Source organism: Lithobates pipiens, unplaced genomic scaffold, assembly GCF_037356315.1.
Source record: "Lithobates pipiens isolate NorthernLeopardFrog02 unplaced genomic scaffold, aLitPip1_a1.2 Scaffold_3, whole genome shotgun sequence".
In the NCBI taxonomy this organism is placed as follows: Eukaryota; Metazoa; Chordata; class Amphibia; order Anura; family Ranidae; genus Lithobates; species Lithobates pipiens.
In genome coordinates this window covers 230,762,480-230,785,999 of record NW_027507790.1, presented here as the reverse complement: position 1 = coordinate 230,785,999, position 23,520 = coordinate 230,762,480, and the positions used below count along the sequence as shown (strand labels likewise).

General features: G+C 43.7%; 1 protein-coding gene across 2 annotated transcripts in view; it reads left to right on the top strand.

The window, feature by feature from the left end:
- Window positions 1-23,520, top strand: part of RAI14 (retinoic acid induced 14) — a 254,013-nt gene that overhangs the window by 41,367 nt on the left and 189,126 nt on the right. The gene's annotated exons all lie outside the window — the stretch shown is intronic.

Here is a 23,520-nt window from a genome sequence, read left to right as displayed (position 1 = left end):
ATCGGCTTCCAGGATTTATTGTCAAAGCTTAATTGAACAAGCTTATTGGCTATCACCAGATTCTGAGTGCTCCAGTTTTAGTAAATCCCCCTCAATGTGTTGTAGTGAACATACATTTTTGGGTTGTGTTACATTTTCTATTCGCAATGAATGGCACTGCAGCACACCATAACATGTATTGTGCATTGCCACGCATTCATAGTTAGTAAGGTTGAATAAAGACACCAGTCCATCCAGTTCAACCTGAGTGAGTGTCTAGAATTGTCCCTATCCCTGTACATTGCACACCTACATCAGTCCCTACCCTCAAGGAGCCCACAGTCCAATGTCCCCATTCATATACTAGGGCCAATTTTGGACAGAAGCCAATTAACCTACCTGCATGTCTTTGGATTGTGGGAGGAAACTGGAGTACCCGGAGGAAACCCACGCAGGCACAGGGAGAACATGCAAACTCCAGGCAGGTAGTGTCGTGGTTGGGATTTGAACCAGTGACCCTTCTTACTGCTAGGTTAGAGTGCTAACCACTACACCACATTATCGCAAAAAAAGTGGCGTGAATTGGGATTATGGCCCCATTTACACCTGAACAGTTTGAAGTACTTTTCCAGAAGTGTTTTAATACTTGACACCAGATTTTCATGTTTTTTGTGGTGCCTCTTCACTCAGTAGCACTCAGTGCTCAGAAAAAGTACAGGAGTTTCTTCAGTGCATTTTTGGCCCCAATAGTCTTCAGTGGGAGCATTTGCAAAACAATCACAATGTGCGTTTCTTGCAATTTCACACCTAACATCCTCTAATGCAGGGATATGCAATTAGCGGACCTCCAGCTGTTGCAGAACTACAAGTCCCATCATGCATAGCGAGACTCTGACAGCCACAAGCATGGCACCCAGAGGCAAAAGCATGATGGGACTTTTAGTTTTGCAACAGCTGGAGGTCCGCTAATTGCATATCCCTGCTCTAATGTCTTCTCTTCCTAGTACTGTAACTACCTTTCCATTGGCTAAAACACTACTAAAGCCTGGAAAACCATGCAAAAAAATTGGCCAATGTGTCATCACTGTGGTTTGTACTGGCGTAGGGCCTGCAAGCTCAACCACAGAACATGGAGGGGGACGAGGAATTTGTTACTTTCCCAGAAGTGTACCACCGGTATCCATAGTTGACGAGACTCAAAGGGCAAAATAACAAAGTTTGTTGCTAGTGCACCCCCTGACCCACTTATGCTTACCTTCTTTGCGCTCCTCTGCTTCTTCATTTCTTCGGGGATGAAATCCTGAGTGTGCTCCGTGTTGGAACCTAAACTGGTATAAACTCCATGTTGGAATTTACACACGGATAATGACATCCTCCAACAAGATCAGAGTGGCTATACAGTTGGTCCAAGCACTGTCTTATAGGAGTAGGTCACATGCTCCCCCATTCCCAGTTTTTACCAAGTGCTGCAGAAACCTCTTTAAATGTACCTTCACCCTTGTCAGTCAATTTCCAAATTATCCTCCTCCCCCCTCCTGTTGCACAATTGGACATATACTTATTCATTTTTTAGAAATAATTTTTTTCATGACCTGTCACCTGACCCTAAACTTCTGGCCTTTCCTCCTAGGAGGTAATGATGTCAGCCAACTGTCCATCCTACTTAATGCATCCCGAGGGGGTTTGGGGCAATCTACAATGCATGTGCCATGGTGCTTCGTTATGGGGACAACTATCTTTTCCTGGTTCCTGCAGCTGGCTTCCTAAAGACGACCCACAGAGCATCAGGGGCCAGCGCCAAGAACCCGGGAAAGATAGCTGGTCCCCTGATGATGTAAGAGAAGAAGATGGTAGACTGTAAGAGCAGCAGTGAAATGTTACTGCCGGGTAACGCTATATTGGAAGTCTGTGTGAGTATGATAATGAAGAACAATCCAGCGAAAAAAAGGTTAGAGTAGTTTGGAAAAAAAATGCACAAATTACACTCATTTTTGAGAACAGCCCACTGAATTTTCCATGCTTCCTGGAGCTCCTAGTAGCGGTAGTCACCGCGTAGCGCCTGTATTGGCTGAACAAGGTCTTGGTCACATATGAAGCTTGCTATACCAAACTCTGTGGCCTCAGGCCTCATTTCCCATGATTGTCACTTGATAATTTATTCTTCACAAACCAAAGCAGTTCTTGGAGATTGATTTATGGCCTGAGCTGACTGATAGACATCTTTACTTCTACTCACCATGTATGGTAAAGTCAGATTAGACGGCATGTCATTGACAAAGTGCCTGCAAATTCTCAACATTCAGCCCACTTAACACAAACACGGCTATCAAGTTCAACATCAATTTAGCACCCAGGGGACCCTCTTCAACTTTGTATGTGACCGCAGAAAATCATTCTGAGCTCTTTCACTGTTATTTTTGGATTTGTGACCCAACTTTAAATTTAGACCACTAAAAGTCATTAGGAGATGTCTTTACTAACGGATGTCTTGGCTTTGTGCCAGGAGTCACAGTAGGTTTAAAAGACTAACATTGTTTTCTAATGAAAAATTGTGTGTGTGTGTGTGTGTGTGTGTGTGTGTGTGTGTGTGCCGAGGAGAAAGGGGGTCGCCAATAAAGTATGGTTGTATTGTAGACCTCCGTACTGAATCACAGATCTACCAAAGTTGATATTTGTTATGCCGCGTACACACGATCAGAATTCTCGTCTGAAGAAGCTCTGATGGTTTTCCTGACGGAATTCCGCTCAAGCTGTCTTGCCTACACACGGTCGCACCAAATTCCGATAGTTTAGAACGTAGTGACGTAGGACAGAACTAGAAAAAGGAAGTTCAATAGCCAGTAGCCAATGGCTTCTGTCTCGTAGTTGAATCTGAGCATGCGTGATTTTTTTGGAGTGTCGGAATTGCATACACACGATCGGAATTACCGATAGAAAGTTTTTCCGTCGGGAAAATTGAGAACATGCTATCAATTTTTGGCTGGCGGAAACTCGGACAGCTAAATTCCGATGGAGCACACACACGGTCGGATGAAAAGCTCTCATCAGTCTTTTTCTGGCCGGAATTCCGACCGTGTGTACGCGGCATTAGTGGTTGGTAGCTACTGAACCAGATGCTGATTCCTGAACCTCGTAGGGTGTACACCCCAGATAGAGAATTGCTATCTTCCTGAGATCTGTTACACCTTTCAATCAATTAAGGACAGTCAGACATGCAAGCACAATCTGCCCACCCACAGGCAACAGGATTGGGAAGCAGAAGCACAAACATGACAACGCAGATACGTTTATTGATCCAAAAAGGGGCAAGAGGAGAACATAAGAGGTGCCAACAGACTTCTCAGGACTGTAAAAATAAGGTTGACAATACCCATCCATGAAGGTTACGGTATATATATATATATATATATATATATATATATATATATATATATATATATATATATATATATATATAATCTATCTCATATGTGTGGACACCGGTTATTGTGAACAGGTTTTTTCTAGCACGGCTTTTCTCCACCAGGGTTCCTTTAGAGATTGCTAGAGGTTTCTTGAGTATTGGCTGGCCCCTGAGAGCACTGATCGGGAGTCGTTTGGCTGCTGGTTTTCTAGCATACATGTCCAACAGACACATGGGCAGAATGTCGGACCACATATTTTGTACCGGCAAATGTCCTCCAACATTCTGCCTGTGTGTACGATGCTTAACCCTCTTGTAATGAATTATATTGTTGCTGTATTGTCTTCCTTTATATTGTAAAGCACTGCACTGTTGGCACTCCTTGGGATTTTAGTGTAACTGAGGCAGTGTTATCAGCTTTCTACAGGAAGTTGGGAGTTTATTGGATGTCTGGCAGATCAGAAAGGTTTTTTTTTTTATCCTTGCAGTTTTTTTTTTAATCACTACACTCCGATATACGTCGACACAATGGCAGCAGTGGGCAAATGGACGTACCTGTACGTCCCCTTTAAGAGCCGGGGATAGCAGGCGCGTACGCGCGCCGCCAACTACAGTGTAACCGGGTCTGCGGGACCGGTGGACTCCATGTCCACCAGTCTCCCGACGATCGTGTCACAGAGCCTCAGAATGGGAAAGTGCCTATGTAAACAAGGCATTTCCCTGTTCTGGCTTGTGTCACGACAGAGATCACTGCTGTCTGTCATTAAGAGCAGTGATCACTGTCATGTGACTTGAAGCCCATTCCCCCCACAGTTAGAATCACTCCATAGGACACACTTAACCCCTTCATCGCCCCCCCTAGAGGTTAACCCCTTCACCGCCAGTGTCATTTACACAGTAATTAGTGCATTTTTATACCACTTGTTAGGTACCTTTATAGTAGAGCCCGGCTTGTAGGAGAAGACCCCTCTTACAGCGCTGGTTCAGGAGCCACTGGAATGGGAACAGTGGTCTTGTGAGCACAGTGGGTAGGAGTGCCTTATAGAAGTTGTAGTGGTTGGCACAGGAACGGTATGGTGATCCTCCAGGGATGGCTGGACTGCAGATGACAGCAGGCAGAAGTGTTCAGCGAGCTGAGTGGCAGGAGATGCAGGAACAGCGGCTGTTGGAGCTGGATGAGAAGGCCGGAACACAACCACACAAGAGAGCAGAGTCAGACAGTCCGGGTCGGCATGCAATAGGCAGAAGAACACAGCAGACAACAGCAAGGTCAGGCGGATGAGAGCAGCAGACAACAGCAGAGTCAGTAAGGTAGGCAGGAGTCGGCAACGCCTCACAACAGAGATAGGCAGAGTCAGGCAGGCCGTGTTGGATTGGAGAAGGTAGAAAAGTCAGACGGAGCCGGGTCGGTAAACAATCAGGACGGATTCAGGTAACACAGGTACAGAGCTGCAGACAAAACAGCATTGCACAAGTGTAGCTGAGGTACTTTTAAGAGTTCCTCTGCACCAAACGCACACGCGCTGTCGCATACTGGTGGGCAAACATCTTGGGAAGGGGCCCACATGCGTGCACGCATGTGTCCCTGATCAGTACTGGCAAGTTCCGGACAGCACTGATTCCTGTATTAATGCCAATGGTCCCAAAATAGTGTCAAAATTGTCCCATGTGTCCACCATAACAGTCCCGACAAAAATCCAAGATCGACGCCATTACTAATAAAAAAAATTAATAATAAAAACGTCATAAATCTAACCGCTATTTTGTAGACGCTATAACTTTTGTGCAAACCAATCATTATATGCTTATTGTGTTTATTTATTTTTACCAAAAGTATGTAGAAGAATACATATCGGTCTAAACCTGAGGAAAAATGTTTTTTTTTTATATATTTTTGGGGGATATTTATTATAGCAAAAAGTTAAAAATAATGCGTTTTTCAATATTGTCGCTCTTTTTTGTTTATAGCACAGTGCTGAGTCACAAAAAGTACTCTGGTCAGGAAGGGGGTAAAATCTTCCAGGGCTGAAGCAGTTAAAAAAAATAAACTTTTTTTATTTTTTTATGATGAAGTTGCAAGTTAGGTGTACTGGTCATTCAAAGTATGCTGTATGTTCCTGTAATATGTGCAGAATGATTCCCCTGATGGCTTTGTTACATTCCATGGAGGTAGTTTGCATAGTCAGCGAGGTAACCTAATCTTACTTCTATATTGGGATTTATGTATATTGATGTATTTAAAATTCCTCTGCCATTAGTCACTGCCATGAAACAGTATGTGACTCCTCTGATCCTGTAAATTCAGCCCAGTCTGCTGGATTTTATGTCCAAGCGCACCTTCTATAAAAAAGTCATTTCTTTTCAGTGATGTTTTAATAGGTGCTTAAAAAGCCATTTTCACTGTTAAAAATGTTCCAGCATTTTAGATGATTAAAGTAGAACTCCAAGCTACATGTTTTGTAACAGTTTTCAGAGTAGGGAAGGGTTAGAACACCTGTCAAGTTTTTATTATTATCCTTGTCCCCCCTCAGGAGATTTCCTTTTAGGCTGGGTTCACACAAGTGCAAATTGGATGAGAGTTTCACCACATCCAATTCGCATTACAGGAGATTGTGACCGGCTCTCAATGGAGCCGGTTCGCACACCACCATGGCGGCTGCGGAGCAGATTGCACAGGGTCCTGTGCGTATTTGGCTCCATTTCAGGTCCGAATTCAGCCAAAAATTTTGGCCTGATTCATCCCTGAAACAGAGAACAGGGACACACCGGACCCTTGCTGTGAGCTGCGGCTGCACTAAGAGTGAACCCAGCCTTAACCTTCTGTCCTACAGGCATGACAGGATCAAAAACTCAACGTTGGAAACTTTTATTGGTACAGGTGTCCCCACTGGAAGATTTCCTCTCTGCTCCTATTCCAGTGACAACGAACAATTTCTGCCCCAGTGAAAATGGTCACCGTGACAAATACTGGATCTCTCCAAGGGGGACATAGGCAACTATAAAAATGAGCACCCTCTCCCACTCTGCTCCTCCTCTAAAGCTGGCCATTTCTCTGTGTAAATTTTATTAGAATTTTTTTAATTTTAAGAACGGAACATCCCTTCAATTTTCTAATCGTTTAGTGGGAGTAAATTGATGATCGTTCTCAACTGCAGTGGCAAAAATTTTTTTTGAAGGAGCGGGATTGTTTTCTTGAATGAATTTATTTCTAGTATCATATTTGGTTTACAACACAGTGGCTAAGTGGATAGCACTTCCAATTACCAGCACTGGGGTCACCGTTCGAATCCCAACCATGGCACTACCTGCCTGGAGTTTGCATGTTCTCCCTGTGTCTGTCTGGGTCTACTCCCACACTCCAAAGTCATGCTAGTAGGTTAATTGGATCCTGTCTATATTGGCCCTAGTACAGGGCTCAAAATATCAAGTCCTGAGATACTAGCTAGGCCTCAAGGGTTACTCGCCACCAGTTGCCCCATCCAACCCCTACCCTTCCCTGCCCCTAATTCCACCTCTAAACACGCCCTCATAAATTATCTTATGAAATGACACTTAGATGTTTTATGCAGAATTAACAACTTTATCCGTGCTCATCAATGCAGCCTCGCGCCGTGCTCATCAACGCAGCCTCGCGCCGTGCTCATCAACGCAGCCTCGCGCCGTGCTCATCAACGCAGCCTCGCGCCGCGCTCATCAACGCAGCCTCGCGCCGTGCTCAGCAAAGCAGCCTCGCCCCTGTCCACCAATGCAGCCTCGCCCCTGTCCACCAATGCAGCCTCGCCCCTGTCCACCAATGCAGCCTCGCCCCTGTCCACCAATGCAGCCTCGCCCCTGTCCACCAATGCAGCCTCGCCCCTGTCCACCAATGCAGCCTCGCCCCTGTCCACCAATGCAGCCTCGCCTCTGTCCACCAATGCAGCCTCGCCCCTGTCCACCAATGCAGCCTCGCCTCTGTCCACCAATGCAGCCTCGCCTCTGTCCACCAATGCAGCCTCGCCCCTGTCCACCAATGCAGCCTCGCCCCTGTCCACCAATGCAGCCTCGCCCCTGTCCACCAATGCAGCCTCGCCCCTGTCCACCAATGCAGCCTCGCCCCTGTCCACCAATGCAGCCTCGCCCCTGTCCACCAATGCAGCCTCGCCCCTGTCCACCAATGCAGCCTCGCCCCTGTCCACCAATGCAGCCTCGCCCCTGTCCACCAATGCAGCCTCGCCCCTGTCCACCAATGCAGCCTCGCCCCTGTCCACCAATGCAGCCTAGCCCCTGTCCACCAATGCAGCCTAGCCCCTGTCCACCAATGCAGCCTCGCCCGTGTAAATCATGCAGCTTACCTGTGTCCATCATGCAGGGTAGCAGAGGAGAGGAAGACCATTGCTGGCCAGATGATAAGAGCGTGAGGTTCATCACTGGAACAGCTTTTATTTTCAATTGCTGTGTTCCCGCCGCTCGGCATCCGGGGGACTGATACAAATTACTCGACCAGGGGGCGGGCTGTGTGTGACCGCGAGTGCGGGGAACACTCGACTATTGAAATGAAAGCCGCTAGTGATGTCCCTTGCACTCTGAATCATCCAGCCGGCTCTCTCCTCTCTCTTCCCCTCCACGAGCGCTGGGAGAAGTACTCCTGTACAACCCGCCAGCTGGCGGTCCACTCTCCCAGACAGCCCACCCTCGCCAGCCCTCAAAATCCACTCACAAAATGCGAGCAGGCGAGTGGAATTTTTTCAGGCTGCCCTAGTATGTGTATTGAAAAATTCCTAATGACGCTAGTACGGTGAAACGTACGTAGAAAGTGACTCGTCACTTCAGGGTCATGCATTTGACATCCATCTATCTTGTATATCCAGAACAAGGCGTGGATCGCACGTCGCCACGATTTTTATATACCAACCAGCACATGCTGTAGACACCTTAGTGCTGGGAATAGCACAGTCACATGTGAGTGCAATCTTTGTCAATTTTTTTAAACCATTTTTAATAAAACCTACTACACTATAAGAGTAGTACTTTGTGGCCTTGGTGGAGTCTGTTCCCTCAGCCTTTTCTGGAGGGGGTCTCTTAGCGAAGAGATGTCTACCTAGGATCCACCTGGTCCTGGTCCATTCAATCAAAGAGCAATTGGACCAACTGTAAAAAGTGGTCAAACCATCTACTTCATGAGCACTCATGGTGAAGCTTGTATTTAAAGGAACATCAAACAAGAAGATTTTACTTTGGGCTTTTAGTTTGCTCTTTTGCACATGGTATACTTATACCGATTCTTATGTATTCACTCATGTTGTTTTATAGCGCCAACAACTTTGCTCATTCACCTAGCAAACGTATGCATGTGGGTTGGGGACATTGGATTGTAATCTCCTTGAGGTCAGGGACTGATGTGAATGTCCAATATATGCCGTATTGATGGTGCTATATACGTACTTGTAATAATAAATACCAATTAAAAATCAGAGCAATTGAATTTGTTCCACAATTGAATGTTAAAACATATGTGATGTTGCATTTATTTATTTTTTTTTCCAAGCTTTTTTTATTTTTTTTCCTTTTTTACTTTTACCTTGTAATCCTGTGAACAGCATGCTTCCTGTCCCGTGGTGGCAACGCTCACTTCTCCACTGTATCTAAAGAGGGAGCATGGTTGTCACAATTTCAAACTTCTCTGCAATAATCAAAAGAAATCCAGAATTTGCTACACTTTTTACTTTTGATTCCTTATGTCACAGACATCACATACAGTGCAGGGTTCAGTTGATGCGTTTGGCACTGTGGTTATCACTTACTCATAATGCCACAAGGTAATCACTGACAACAAAGGTCTGTAAGAAGCGCTAAGCACAGCGTGAAACGCGTCATCTTTTACTGTCCCCCTACACTGTCTGTGATGTCTTTTACATAAAGCATCAATAAAGGTGAAGAGTTGCAGCAAATTCTGGATTTCTTTTGATTGTGGATCTACAGAGGAGCTGTGCTGGCTCCTTCACATGACTTATGCAGTGGATGGATGGCTGATGATGGAGCCGCTTTCCTTCTGGGGTTGTTGTTCAAACTTGGTCTGCCTTTGTTCCTCTCCAGTCCGTCTTACAGGAAGTAATACTGCATTTCTGGTAGGATCAATGGGTATTTTATATACTTGTTGAAAATATTCTTAGTCTGAGAAAAGAAAACGAATGCAGCCACCACATCTAAAGACTAGTAAGCTGCAATTTATTACATTTTAGATCTTGGGTTTAGTTATCCTTTAAAAAGTATTCCATGGCCTGTTTGGGTCATAATTGGCTTAACTATACATAGTAGTTTTAAAACAAGCAAGCAGTGGGCCAAAAGCATGCCAGAAATATTGAAGAGGAATGAGTACCACTCTGGTGGAATCCAATGACCGGACTTCACAGAAATGTAAATATGATTTGTTACAAATTCCTGTAAAAATCGCCAAACACACAAATGCCCCTTCGTTGTCCTCAGTTCAACTCCAGATGTTTCGCCGTCTGCAAGGCTTTAATACAGAGCAGAATATTTATGGATCTACAAGTCTCTGAAAATGTAACATGTGCAAGGAAATCGCTTCCTTGTGACCGAATCCTACTGACATATCTTCCATTACTAACTATCCCTGTGCAAATAAAGAGCTCATTGAATCACAAAATACAGCCAAATATAACTTTCACCTGCGTTCCTTGTGATGGCAGAGCAGTAAAAAGTTGTCTGGTACCCGCTTTCACCTCTAACCCTATTTCCTGAATCCCGTTATACCCTGCATTGGAACACGTGTGTTAAAGTGCAACAGTGTAAGGCCTCTTTCACACGGATGGGCCATTCAGGTCCGCCATGTGAAAGGGCCCTAAATGGGCCCTCAAACTTGCTACATCTAATAATATTGGGGAGGTGCTTAGGCAGTGAAAAAAATAACATAGGCAGATGCAGAGTTGAAGCTCCTAGAATCTAGAAAAGCCTTCCTCAACCAGGGTTCCATAGAACCGTAGGGTTCCACCTGAGATTACTTGAGGTTCCTTGATCAATTTCTGCCTCTCAGATAAGTTCCCACTGACACCAAAGATGTTATCTAGGGATTCCACAGCTAGGAGCAAGGGTTTCCTAAAACCTGAAAGTTATTTCAAGGTTTCCTCCATGTTATAAAAGATTTGAGAAAGGTTGCCCTAGAGCAGTGATGGCGAACCTTGGCACCCCAGATGTTTAGGAACTACATTTCCCATAATGCTCAACCACACTGCAGAGTGCATGAGCATCATGGGAGATGTAGTTCCAAAACATCTGGGGTGCCAAGGTTCGCCATCACTGCCCTAGAGTTTAGAACAGCCTTTTTTCGACCAGGTTTCTGTGGTACCATAGGGTTCCTCAAGCAGTTGCTAGTAGTTCCATGAGCAATGTCTGCCTAAAATAAGTAATCACTGACACCAAAGATCTTTTTAGCTATGGGTTTTACAGTGAGGAGCAGAGGTTCCCTAAAACTTGAAAGTTATTTTAAGGTTTCCTCCATGTTACAACGGTTGTCCTAGAGTCTATAACAGCCTTTTTTTCAACCGTGTTTCTGTATAAATAGGGGTTCTATGAGCAATGAACAATTTCAACCCCTTACAGAAGTAATCACTGACACCAAAGATCTTTTTTTTTTATCTAGGGTTTTCACAGCTAAGGACAAGGGGTCTCTGGTTCCTGAAATAATTTCAGGGCTTCCTTCATGTTAAAAAGTTTGAGAAAGGTTATCCTACAGTCTAGAACAGCCTTTTTCAACCAGGTTTCTGTGGAACCATAGGGTTCTTCCAGCGGATGAGCAATTTCTGCCACCCAGACAAGTCATCACTGACACCAAAGATCTTTTTAGCTATCTGTAAGGGGGGCTTTCTTCCCAATTTCCACCAATAAAAGAAGCATTTTTCCCAGTGACCACCAGTGTAAGAAGCATTCTTTCCACTGACCACTAGGCTAATGTACTCTGAATTGTAGATATAGAGGTTTATTTACTAAAGCTGCAGAGTGCAAAATCAGGCTCACTTCTGCATAGAAAGCAACCGGCTTCTAACCTCAGCTTGTTCAATCAAGTCTCTGCAGTAAAACTTGGAAGCTGATTGGTTTCTAAGAAGAAGTGAGCCTGATTTTGCACTCTCTAGCTTTAGTAAATACACCCCATATTCATTTTTAGTAGGGGCTCCCTGAGACCTGAAAGTTATTGTAAGGGTTCCTTCATGTTAAAAGGGTTGGGAAAGGTTGTCCTAGAGCAGGGGTGCCCAAACTTTTTAAGAGCGAGGGCCACTTAAGAAACTTGGTAACCAGTCAAGGGCCACAGTGAGTGGAGCGGGCGGATGACAGGTCATGGCTACACTATAGGCCCTCCAATCCAATCCACCCAGATGGAAGGGGGCAAACTCCCTTCTATTTTTTTTCATCATATTTTTAGGACCGGATTTGAAGCAGGGGGGAATAAACGGACAGAAGTCTGTTTTTACATCTGCCGCTCTGTAGAGGGGAATTGCGGGTCCGATTGGGTAGGGCCGATCGTGTGAAAAGGACCTAAACTGCTTTCACACTGATGATTACCCACACCGCGGGTGCAGGGTAGTGCTGTGGGTTAACTGAACTTTGCCATAGACTCTGCCTGTGGCAAAAGCCGGCACTGTACAGGAAGCATCGGCTTATGGGCTCTGCTCTGCTGTTTTCTTCCTCTGCCACCAGCTTCATTCACAACACCGATGCTGTGGTATGACGGGTTGGCAACCTGCGATCTGGGCTTGCTAACCCGTCATTCCAGAGCAGGAGGTCGCGGGCCACATCAAAGGGCTCCACGGGCCACATGTGGCCCCCGGGCCATTGGTTGGCCACCCCTGTCCCAGAGTCTAAAACAGCCTTTTTCAGTCAGGGTCCTGTGGATTCATAGGGGTCCTCCAGTGGATGCCAGGGATTCTTTGAGCAAAGAGCAATCTCTGACTTTCAGATACATAATCCCTAACACCAAAGAGCTTTTTAGCTATCTGGACTTTCTTCCAAGTGATCACTAATGTAAGGAGCATTCTACCCACTGACCATCAAGCTAACGTACTATGAGCTGTAGATATAGTTATTTTTGGAAGGGGTACCCTGAGACCTGAAAATTATTTCAAGTGGTCCTTGTTATTAAAAAAGCTGAGAAAGGCTGTTCTACGCTGCAGGACAGGCTTTCTCAACCAGGGTTGCGTGGAACCATAGAGTTCTTCCACGGGACGCTATGGGATACCTGAGCATTGAGCAACTTTTGCCTGTCAGATTAGTGACCTCTGACAACAATGATCTTTTTAGCCATGTATAAGCGGAGATTCTTCCCAACGACCAACAGTGGCAGGAGCATTGTATCCAGGAACCCATCAAACTAATGAGCACTGTGAGCTGTAGCTAGAGTATTAGCAAGGGTTCCCTGAGGCTGGAAGGCTATTCCAAGGGTTCCTCCTTGTTAAAAGGCTACAAAAGTCTAGAAGTTTTAACTCTGCATCCCGACATTGCTCTGAATTCTGTATGTTCATATTCCTCGGCCTAGGCACCTCACCAATATTATTTCATCTAGCATGTTTGAGGACCCATTTCCATTACTGCATTTTAACGCACACACTCCAAGGCATCAAAATGCATGTGTCATAGTTCCCCATTAAAGAGTAAGTGTCTGTTCCCATCTTTGCTTTTTAAAAATATGATATGTCAAGTGTGTTGAGAAACCCATAGAAGTCAATGGCAACACATCAAAACGCATATAATGTGCATTTTGATGCCCTAGCAACATGTATTATCAAACCTTTGTCAATGGCTGTTGGCCCATTGCAGCGCTATGCAGTGCATAAAGTTGAATAAAATTTAATTTTGGACCTTTTTCAATACTGTTAAAAAAATAAATAAAAGTAGACAGTGTGAGGCATTGTAACTACGCGTTTCACCACCCCACACCAGCATTATTCATAGCATAGCACATGCGGGCTGGTGTGAGTAAGCCCATAATGAGCAATTATGGCCAGCCTCGGGTAGATGATTGTTACAAACTAGAATGTTTTTAAAGTTTTAAACTTTAAAATAATTGCTTTTTATCCCATATACTGTATATGTGTGTGTGTATGTATATCTGTATGTGTGGGTGTATGGGTGTGTGGGGGTGTGTGTGTGTGTGTGTGTGTGTATATGTATATGTGTATATGTATATGTGTGTGTGTATATATATATATATATATATATATATATATATATACACAGTGGTGTGAAAAAGTGTTTGCCCCCTTCCTCATTTCCTGTTCCTTTGCATGTTTGTCACACTTAAGTGTTTCGGAACATCAAACCAATTTAAACAATAGTCAAGGACAACACAAGTAAACACAAAATGCAATTTGTAAATGAAGGTGTTTATTATTAAAGGTGAAAAAAAAATCCAAACCATCATGGCCCTGTGTGAAAAAGTGATTGCCCCCTAAACCTAATAACTGGTTGGGCCACCCTTAGCAGCAACAACTGCAACCAAGCGTTTGCGATAACGTGCAATGAGGCTTTTACAGCGTCCTGGAGGAATTTTGGCCCACTCATCTTTGCAGAATTGTCCTAATTCAGTTACATTAGAGGGTTTTCGAGCATGAACGGCCTTTTTTAAGGTCATACCACAACATCTCAATAGGATTCAGGTCAGGACTTTGGCTAGGCCACTCCAAAGTCTTCATTTTGTTTTTCTTCAGCCATTCGGTGGTGGACTTGCTGGTGTGTTTAGGATCATTGTCCTGCTGCAGAACCCAAGTTGGTTTCAGCTTGAGTACACGAACAGATGGTCGGACATTCTCCTTCAGGATCTCTTGGTAGACAGCAGAATTCATAGTTCCTTTTATCACGGCAAGTCTTCCAGGTCCTGAAGCAGCAAAACAGCCCCAGACCATCACACTACCACCACCATATTTTACTGTTGGTATAATGTTCTTTTTATGAAATGCAGTGTTCCTTCTACGCCAGATATACTTGGACACACACCTTCCAAAGAGTTCCACTTTTGTCTCATCGGTCCACAGAATGTTGTCCCAAAAGTCTTGGGGATCATCAAGATGTGTTGTGGAGAAATTGAGACGAGCTTTGATGTTCTTTTTGCTCAGCAGTGGTTTTCTCCTTGGAACTCTGCCATGCAGGCCATTTTTGCCCAGTCTTTTCCTGATGGTGGAGGCATGAACGCTGACCTTAACTGAGGCAAGTGAGGCCTGCAGTTCCTTGGACGTTGTTGTGGGGTCTTTTGTGACCTCTTGGATGAGTCGTCGCTGCGCTCTTGGGGTAATTTTGGGCGGCCGGCCACTCCTGGGAAGGTTCACCACTGTTCCATGTCTTCGCCATTTGTGGATAATGGCTCTCACTGTGGTTCGCTGGATTCCCAAAGCTTTGGAAATGGCTTTATAACCCTTTCCCGACTGATAGATCTCAATTACTTTCTTTCTCAATTGTTCCTGAATTTCTTTGGGTCTCGGCATGATGTGTAGCTTTTAAGGATCTTCTGGTGGACCTTACTGTGTCAAGCAGCTCCTATTTAAGTGATGCCTTGATTGTGAACAGGTGTGGCAATAATCAGGCCTGGGTGTGGCTAGAGAAATTGAACTCAGGTGTGGACAACCACAGTTATAGTATGTTTTAACAAGGGGGGCAATCACTTTTTCACACAGGGCCATGATGGGTTTTTTTTTTTTTCACCTTTAATAATAAACACCTTCATTTACAAATTGCATTTTGTGTTTACTTGTGTTGTCCTTGACTATTGTTTAAATTGGTTTGATGTTCCGAAACACTTAAGTGTGACAAACATGCAAAGGAACAGGAAATGAGGAAGGGGGCAAACACTTTTTCACACCACTGTATGTGTATATATATATATATATATATATATATATATATATATATATATATATTATAATTTATTTTATGTGTGTGTGTATATATATATATATATATATATATATATATATTATAATTTATTTTATGTGTGTGTATATATATAAAATCTGAAATAACATTACATGGGCTTTATGTTCCCTTTTTTAGTAGTATTTTATATTAATAAATTAATATTATTATTTTAAATGTTCCTAAATTTTGGTTGTTGTATGATATTTCTAAGGCCAGCTTTCTTAATAACAGCAGTGGACCATGCCTGTGTAATTTGTGTTGAAACGGCCAGGTGTGATGTCCATTAGAAGACCATGTGACAGGGTGACAACACCCTATAAATTGGTAGATAGCGACAAAGCGTTGTCACCCTATAACAGGAGGTGTCTGAACATGGGCCATCACATTAGGATGTCCAGGTATTATTTTAATGAAAGCTGCAGATTTAGATCAAAAATGAATTTTGAAATAACATGAAAACGTTAAAGTTTCTATGTGATCTGATTAACATACACTTTTTAATGCAAAAAAGTAAAAATATCCCCATGGTTCAGTCTGCTCTGCCACTGCACATGACAGATTCATTCTAGCACACAGCGTGTGGAGTGATGAATGGAAATCTTCCCCCTACACTATGTAGACGTGAAATATTTGTGTGCAGCTGCTGCTGAAGAATGTGTGCAAGGTTACAGCCTGTGCTGCCTCCATTGTTCCTGGGCTGATGCAGTGTAAAGGCTTCAATAAGGCCAGGCCTCCAGAGATGTCTGGACGGATGATGTCTTTGGCTGAAGCATTGCCTCTTCTGGTTTGCTTTAGAAAAGGAAGCCATTCTTCCCACAGCTCCTCTCAAGACATTCCACATTCCTCTTCTGTCCTCCAAGTATGTGTAGACACAAGACAGGGGAACATTTCCATCTCAATGGAAGGGAAGGCAGGCCCAGCTCGGGACCATAGAAAAAAAAAGTTTAGAGTATTTTATTGCGGACCTTACAGTTAGAGTAGATGTAAATCCTAACTTAAACGAAACTTAAAACTGAATTTGCTACTGCCCTGTGCATAGTAAACAATTCCCATTTTTGTTCCCATCTCAGTGTTGTTGATCTCCTCTAGCCTCTGTGTAGCAGCTTCTTATCTAATTGCAGCGGCTGGACATCATTACTTTGGACCAGCTTTCTGATGCACATCATTCCACTGACCGGCAGTGTAATGTGTGTACATTATAAGTGTCAGTACGGTCTTCTATAGCAGCCTTTCCCAGCCTTTTTACCCCAGAGAAGTCAATAAAATAATTTTCAGGTCTCGGGGAACCCTTACCAAAATGTATTTATCGGAGTTAATGGGAAAAATACCTCTTAGATTGCTGGTCAGTAGGAAGAATAAAACCCTTAAATTGGTGGCCACTAGGAAGAAGGAAACCCTTAAATTGGTGGCCACTAGGAAGAAGGAAACCCCTAATTGGAGGTCACTAGGAAAAATGAAATCCTTAAATTGGTGGCCACTAGGAAGAAGGAAACCCTTAAATTGGTGGCCACTAGGAAGAATGACACCCTTAAATTGGTGGTCACTAGGAAGAAGAAAACCCTTAAATGCTCAGTACAAAGAATGAAACCCTTACCTTGGTGGTTAGTAGAACGAATGAAGCCTTTCCAGTGGTGGTCAGTAGAAAAAATGAAATCCTGACATTAAGGGGTCGTTAGGAAGAATGACACCCTTACAGTGGTGGTCAGTAGGAAGAACAAACCCCTTACATTGGTGGTCAGTAGGAAGAATTAAATCCTTACATTGGTGGCCGGTAGGAAGAATTTAATCCTGACATTGGAGATCATTAGGAAGAATGAAGCCCTTACAGTGGTGGTCAGTGGAAGGAATGAACCTCTTACAGATGTGAAGAAAGAAATCCAGATGGCTGCACTCACTAGATATTCTCTAGGCCATCTTGACTTAATCAATAACTCCATAAAAACAGCCAAAACTCAGAGTGGAGAGAGAGAGAGATAGTTGACGCATTTCAAGCATTGCGTAGCACTAAGCACAGTGTGAAATGCGTCAACCATATGCCGCTCAATTCAATATGAATTTGGGCTTTTTTTATGAATTAATTGTATAAATAAAAATGGCTTAAATGAGATCTGGTGAGGGCATGAAGGCTGGGAATGTTTGTATGCTGGATCTAGGGTCCTGTGGTGCGTGTAGACCTGGATCAGCAGTTTACTGTTTGACTGTATAAAAGCCTTACATTGGTGTTCAGTACAAAGAATTAACCCCTTACATTAGTGGTTAGTAGGGAGAATGAAACCCTTACATTGATGGTCAGTGGGAAACATGAAAACCTTAAATTGGTGATCATTAGAATGAATGCAACCTTACACTGGTGGTCAGTAGAAACAATGAAACCCTGACATTACAGATAGTTAGGAAGGCTGAAACCCTTAGGCTTGGTTCACACAGGGGCGGCACGACTTGCAGCGCGACTCACAGACGCGACCTGCACACGATCCGCGGCGACTTGCAAAACGACTTCTGTATAGAAGTCAATGCAAGTCGCCTGAAGTCGCCTCAAAAATAGTACAGGAACCTTTTTTCTAAGTCGGAGCGACTTGAGTCGCTCCTATTAGAACGGTTCCATAGTACAGAACGGAGCGCGACTTGTCAGGCGGCTAAGTCGCCTGGACAAGTCGCTCCTGTGTGAACCGGCTCTTACAGTGGTGGTTTGTAGGAAGAGTGCAATCCCGACATTATGGGTCATTATGAAGAATAAAACTCTTACATTTGTGGTCAGTAGATAGAATGAAACCCTTACATTGGTGGTCATTAGGAAGAATGAAACCCTTATATTGGTGGTCAGTAAGCAGAATGATGCCCCATGATGAGGTGTCTCCATCCTGTGATGTTAATAGGGAAGGGGGGATCAGAAGTGTTATGAGGTAGGACATTGATAAGATATTTCATAAGCACACCAATAAGCTTTTTTTAAAGTGCAATGCTTTATTGATTGCATGATCACATGGGCAATATGATAATAAAAAAAACAAAAAAAAAAGGTCCAACGTAGTGCTTTGTAAGGAGATAGGTGGCATGCCACATGCTCCTCCATACCTGGACATAATGGGATTTTTGCAAAGTGGTGTTAGTGATATGAGCAGCAAAGTGGGCCTATGGAACTCTGAGCCTTGTACACACGGTCGGACATTCCGATGGAAAATGTCCGATCAGACCGTGTTGTCGGATAATCAGACAGTGTGTGGGCTCCATCGGACTGTTTCCGTCGGAATATCCGACGGACCAAGTTTGAGAGCTTGGCTATAAAACTTTCCGACAACATGATCTGATCGGACTTTGTCCAATCATGTGTAGAGAATTCCGATCGGACAAAGTGCCACGCATGCTCAGATCAAATTCCTAGACCAAAGCTATTGGCTACTAGCCTGAACATAGTCCCATCGTAATGAAATAACGTCATCACGTTCTGAACGATCGGATTTTCCGACAACTTTGTCCGACCGTGTGCATGCAGCACCAGTTTCGGACAAAATCTGTCAGACAAAATCCGACGGATTTTGTTGTCGGAATGTGCGACCGTGTGTACAAGGGCTGAGAGTACCAACATTAGAACATATAGTATATAGCATAGACATTGCCACAACGGCCATGCAGAGACAGTTGGTGAGTTTCTAGCTTGAGTTTCACCTAAAACATATCTAAAGGCAAAACTTTAATTTTGGAAAGAGTGGAGGTGGGTTAGAACATCTGTCAAAGTTTTTTTTTATTGCTCTCTGTGTCTCCATTAGAGAGATTCACCCTCTTTATTTACCCCGTTTGTCCCAAATGTTGGGTTTTCCCTAGAACAGGAATAGAGGGGAAGTCTTTGAATGGGGACACTATACCTGGTGACAACAAGGGATTCCCTCACTACAGTATGTAGGGATTTCCTCTTCCTGCTTTCTCTGTAGGACAGGAAGTAATGGTAAAACTGGGAAAAAAGACTGATGGGGTTATGACCCTCCATTACTCTATCCAAAAGGATAAAGGGATAGAGTCGATTTCGGTCTTCAAACTAAATACTAATTTCCAGACTATTAACAAAGTTACGGTCATGGCATCTGCTAATACAGCAGTGTTATCTGTCTGTACAAGTATTCAGCTGCCTAATTGCATTGTAAATTTCTTATTGTGTACATGTATTTGAAGTGGTTGATCCCTTCCCATTCATTTGAAATACAGTAGGCACTCCCTGCTTTTTATGGTGTTCTATAAATCAACCCGTTTCCACAAGGAGACTCTTAAGCCTCGTACACACGGTACGATAGTTGGCCAACCAAGCGTCTGATTTTTGTCTTAAGAGAGTGTGCCAGGATCTTGTCTTGCATACTAACGGTACAAAATTGTCGTGCAGCAAACACGAATGTAGTGACGTACTACAAGAGATTTCAGCTCTTGAGCGCCACCCTTTGGGCCCCTTCTGCTAATTTTGTGTTTGAGCATTGATTCCGAGCATGCGTGTTTGCACTTTCGACTTTAACCACTTGCAGACCGGACCATTTTGCTGGTCAAAGACCAGACCACTTTTTGCGATTCGGCACTGCGTCGCTTTAACTGACAATTGCGCGGTCGTGTGACGTGGCTCCCAAACAAAATTGACGTCCTTTTTTTCCCACAAATAGAGCTTTCTTTTGGTGGTATTTGATCACCCCTGCGGTTTTTATTTTTTGCGCTATAAACAAAATAAACAAAAATAGAGCGACAATTTTGAAAAAAACGCATTATTTTTTACTTTTTGTTATAATAAATATTCCCCCAAAAATATATAAAAAAACATTTTTTTCCCTCAGTTTAGGCCGATACGTATTCTTCTACATATTTTTGGTAAAAAAATCGCAATAAGCGATTATTGATTGGTTTGCGCAAAAGTTATAGCGTTTACAAAATAGGGATAGTTTTATAGCATTTTTATTAATAATTTTTTATTATTTTTTTTTTTTTTTACTAGTAATGGCGGCGATCAGTGATTTTTTTTATTGTGACTGCGACATTGTGGGGGACCCATCGGACATTTTTGACACATTTTTGGGACCATTGTCATTTATACAGTAATCACTGCTATATAAATGCAGTGATTCCTGTGTAAATGACACTGGCAGTGAAAGGGTTAACCAGTGGGTGGCAGTGTAGGGGTTAAGTGTTCCTAGGGGTGTGTTACTAACTGTGGGGGGGTTGGGCTTTCATTTAGTGAACACTGATCTCTGCTCCAATCACATGGAGCAGAGATCAGCATCACTAGTTGCTAGGCAGAATGGAGAAATGTTGTTTACACAGCATTTCCTCCATTCGGCCGCTCTGTGAGACGATCGTGGGGATGCCCGCGGCGATCGAGTCCGCGGGTCCCGCGACTGGACTCACGGGGGTCCCGACCAGCACGGAAGCGCGCCGCCGGCGGCGAGCTCCCGATGGCAGGGCGGCATTGAATATTGGACGTACCTGTACGCCAATATGCCTGCCCGTGCCATTCTGTCGACGTACATCGTCGTGCGCTGGTCGGGAAGTGGTTAATGTGACGGATTTGTGTACTGATGACCATACGAAAATCTGATGGCCAGCCGTTGTCCGCCGAAAATGTACTAGGCTATGTTGGCCGAAAATTGGACAACAATTGTCAAAAAGAGCCTATTATCGGTAAGATTTTAGGACAACAGTCTGTCAACAGACAATCCACTGCCAACGATCGCGCCGTGTGTACGAGGCTGTAGTTTAAAGATAAAGCTTGTGTCTCCTGGTTTTGGGCCATTGCATTGTCTGGAAATTAAAAAAGGTTTTCCTTTTATGCTGTCCTTACACCTGTAGACTTGCGTTCAAATGTTCAGACGAGTAAGTATAAAAATCACTGGTTTTGGTGCTCTCAAACTTTGTGTGTCGGAAATTCCAATGGAAAAAGTCAGATGGAGCCCACACACGATCAGATTTTACGACAACACGATCCGATCGTGCATTTTCTGTCGGAAAGTCTGACCATGTGTACGGGGCATATGTGTATCCTTGTGAACCATACCTTTTTTTTTTTATTTGGTGATAACTGATAATGGATATCTTCAGATTTTTCTGATTTTCAAATGAAAATTGGCAAAAAATAGTAGCAGGGCCCAGAAAAAAATAGCGCAGGGAACTTTGGCTTCCTAATCATTTAATCACAGCGATTTACCATCACAGTGATCAGGAGTCCATCCTACCGACTTAGAAGAACTGTTGGTGACAGTGCTGTCACAGGCCCGGGGGCACATGATTGAGCTTGCTCTTGACACCAAATGGCACACATATGTGGCAGCACAGAATAAGGACTACTTTTTCAGCAATATACTTGCATATGCCCAGCGGGAAGGTGCTAAAATCTGAAAGAGCTTTTAAAGTGACACTAAACATTTAGATAAAAAAAAAATCCTATTCAAGTCTGTATATCTAACTCAAAAAAGTCCCTTTTATTACTCACAGCCTCCTCCACATCTCCAAATTCCTTTTTTTAACTGCTGTGACCTGACTTCCTGTTAGAGGGTGATTCCGTTCGTTCTCCATGGTCTTACCGTATGTATGAACCACCCTTTTCTTGCTCTCTCCCGAGTTGGACTATGGAATACGAGATTGATGGTGAGCATAGAGCAGTGCAATGCATGCGCAGTGGGAAGCCAGCTATGAAGCTGCAAGGAGTCACAGCCAGTTTCCCACAATAAAGATATTGGGGACCAGGGTGGATTTGATTTAAAGAGGAAGTAAACCCTGATTGGTTTACTTCCTCTTTGATTCCCTGCAAAGGTAAAGCATAATGGACTACTATGCATCGCATAGTAGTCCATTATGTGTCACTTACCTGACACAGGAGCCAGCGAAGTCACCGCTGTCCCCTGTAATCCGGAGCCTCCATCCTCTTGGTGGGTCTCGCTGCTCCGGCGCTGTCATTCGACAAAGCGGCGATGATGTCACTCAGGAGCAACTGTCATCTCTGTCCCGCAGTGGCTCCTCCTCTGACCTGCTGTTGACTCACCGACAGTCCCATTCGCTTTAATGCTGGTGATGTGGCAGTGGCACAACAAGGTGTGGGACGTGGCGGCAGCAGGTGAGTGGAAGCCCGCTAACAGGCACTGCAATGATGGGTCTGAAATGACAGGTGCTCTTTAAATGTAAGGACTTATTCTTGCTGGTAGTTAGAATCTTTAATATCTGCAAAAAAAATGAAGGTTTCCTATTTAGAATAATAAGCTGTCAGGTTAGTAAAGCAGCGATTTATCAGAACTGATTCAATCATACAGTTTGTAGTGTACATAGATTTGCAAAACAATGGGATAAAGGAATATTCCTGAACTTTGTTTTATCTTGTGGTTACTGTGAAATTGTGTGAATTCATCAGTGCATGTTATCTCTGCTTGCGGAGCTTGGATTCATTGAATGAGTTTACCAAAAAATGTAAATATTGCAGAATATGCAGCCTCATGCTACATAACTAAGCTGCATTTCATGCTGAATAAACTAAATGATTAATGTATCTTAAATAGAAAACTTTTTAAAGTGATTGTAAAGGTTTTTTTTTTTTTAAATAACAAACATGTCATACTTACCTGCTCTGTGCAAGGGTTTTGCACAGAGCAGCCCCGATTCTCATTTTCTGGGGTCCCTCAGCGGCACTCCTTCTCTACTTTTGGGTGCCCCCTCAGTAGGGGTTGACCGATTATCGAGGGCTAATAATTTACATTTTTCAAAGTATCGGTATCGGTCGGAAACGTACCGATATTGCTTCAAGTTGTTTTGAATACTTTCAAGTGTAGAGGAGGAGTTTGGTATCCTATAGACCCCAGATCCCTCCATAAAGAGTACTTGTCGCTGCCTATTACTCTTACAAAGATGTTACATTCCCTGTGACAGCAATAAAAGTGATACATTTTTTTTTTTTTTTTTTAAAAGGACAGTGTAAAAATAAAAACTTTAAATGTACAAAATATTGGCACCTGCTATCGGCCTGAAAGGTGGCCAAAAAATCGATATCGGAACGGCCCTGAAAAACGATATTGGTCAACCCCCTTACCGCTCAGAGAGCCGCTTTCCATGATGGCAACCGTGCGGGCACGCTCTTGAGTTCTGCTGCATCCATTGACACAGACAGCAGGACCTGGCCCCACCCCGTCATTGGATTTGATTGACAGCTGCTATCAATCTATCCAATGAAGAGCCGAGACAGTGGCAGGAGCTGTTAGGCTCATACTCTGCACTTGTTAATATTACTGATC